Source organism: Arachis stenosperma, chromosome 10 (assembly GCF_014773155.1).
Source record: "Arachis stenosperma cultivar V10309 chromosome 10, arast.V10309.gnm1.PFL2, whole genome shotgun sequence".
NCBI classification, from domain to species: domain Eukaryota; kingdom Viridiplantae; phylum Streptophyta; class Magnoliopsida; order Fabales; family Fabaceae; genus Arachis; species Arachis stenosperma.
This window is the reverse complement of record NC_080386.1, coordinates 61,243,343-61,245,433: the sequence shown is the minus strand read 5'-3', so window position 1 is coordinate 61,245,433 and position 2,091 is coordinate 61,243,343. Positions and strand designations below refer to the sequence as shown.

The 2,091-nt window shown below is 39.4% G+C and overlaps 1 non-coding gene across 1 annotated transcript; it reads right to left on the bottom strand.

Moving 5' to 3' along the window:
• Window positions 1–819: 819 nt before the first annotated feature.
• On the bottom strand, window positions 820–923 carry LOC130959127 (small nucleolar RNA R71). Its single transcript, XR_009078222.1, has one exon. It is a non-coding gene; the product is annotated as a small nucleolar RNA R71 (small nucleolar RNA).
• Window positions 924–2,091: the final 1,168 nt, after the last annotated feature.

Here is a 2,091-nt window from a genome sequence, read left to right as displayed (position 1 = left end):
TTTAATTTTAATCATATCTTATCTTTAATTTTCAAAATTACTAATTCCTTTTCAAAAATTAATTTTCGAATTCTCCCTCTCTTTTCTTATTCTATTTAATTATTTATTTACTAACACTTCTCTTCACCTCCCTTCATCCAAAAATCCGAACTCACTCCTCCCCCTGCGTTTGGATTCTTCACTCTTCCTTCTTCTATTCTCTTCTTCTTTTACTAACATAAAGGAATCTCTATACTGTGACATAGAGGATTCCTCTTCTTTTATTGTTTTCTTCTCTTTCATATGAGCAGGAACAAGGAAAAAGGCACTCTTGTTGAAATTGATCCAGAACCTGAAAGGACTCTGAAGAGGAAACTAAGAGAAGCTAAATTACAACAATCCAGAAACAACCTTTCAAAAATTTTCGAACAAGAGAAGGAGATGGCAGCCGAACCCAACAACAATAATGCAAGGAGAATGCTTGGTGACTTTACAAAACCAACATCCAAATTTGATGGAAGAAGCATATCCATTCCTACCATTGGAGCCAACAATTTTGAGCTTAAACCTCAACTAGTTGCTTTAATGCAACAGAACTGCAAGTTTTATGGACTTCCATCTGAAGATCCTTACCAGTTTTTAACTGAGTTCTTGCAGATTTGTGAGACTGTTAAGACAAATGGAGTAGATCCTGAAGTCTACAGGCTCATGCTTTTCCCTTTTGCTGTAAGAGACAGAGCTAGAACATGGTTGGACTCACAACCTAAAGATAGCCTGGACTCCTGGGATAAGCTGGTCACGGCCTTCTTGGATAAATTCTTTCCTCCTGAAAAGTTGAGCAAGCTTAGAGTGGATGTTCAGACCTTCAAGCAAAAGGATGGTGAATTCCTCTGTGAAGCATGGGAAAGATACAAGCAGCTGACCAAAAGGTGTCCATCTGACATGTTTTCAGAATGAACCATATTAGATATATTCTATTATGGTCTATCTGAGTTTTTGAAAATGTCACTGGACCATTCTGCAGGTGGATCCATTCACCTAAAGAAAACGCCTGCAGAAGCTCAAGAACTTATTGACATGGTTGCAAATAACCATTTCATGTACACTTCTGAAAGGAATTCCGTGAATAATGGGACGCCTCAGAGGAAGGGAGTTCTTGAAATTGATGCTCTGAATGCCATATTGGCTCAGAACAAAGTGTTGACTCAGCAAGTTAACATGATTTCTCAAAGTCTGAATGGATGGCAAAATGCATCCAACAGTACTAAAGAGGCAGCTTCTGAAGAAGCTTATGATCCTGAGAACCCTGCAATAGCAGAGGTAAATTACATGGGTGAACCTTATGGAAACACCTATAACTCATCATGGAGAAATCACCCAAATTTCTCATGGAAGGATCAACAAAAGCCTCAACAAGGCTTTAATAATGGTGGAAGAAATAGGCTCAGTAATAACAAGCCTTTTCCATCATCTTCTCAGCAACAGACAGAAAATTCTGAACAGAGCCCCTCTAATTTAGCAAACTTAGTCTCTGATCTGTCAAAAGCCACTTTCAGTTTCATGAGTGAAACAAGATCCTCCATCAGAAATCTGGAGGCACAAGTGGGTCAGCTGAGTAAGAAAGTCATTGAAACTCCTTCCAGTATTCTTCCAAGCAATACAGAAGAGAATCCAAAAGGAGAGTGCAAGGCCATTGATGTGATCAATATGGCCGAATGCACAAGGGAGGAGAAGGACGAAAATCCTAGTGAGGAGGACCTCCTGGGACGTCTCTCAAGCAAGAAGGAGTTTCCTATTAAGGATCCAAAGGAATCTGAGGCTCATATAGAGACCATAGAGATTCCATTAAATCTCCTTCTGTCATTCATGAGCTCTGAAGACTATTCTTCCTCTGAAGAGGATGAAGATGTGACTGGAGAGCAAGTTGCTCAATATTTAGGAGCTATCATGAAGCTGAATGCCAAGTTGTTTGGTAATAAGACTTGGGAAAGTGGACCTCCCTTGCTCATTAGTGAACTAGATACCTGGATTTAGCAAATTTTACCTCAAAAGAGACAAGATCCTGGCAAGTTCTTAATACCTTGTACCATAGGCACCATGATCTTTGAAAAA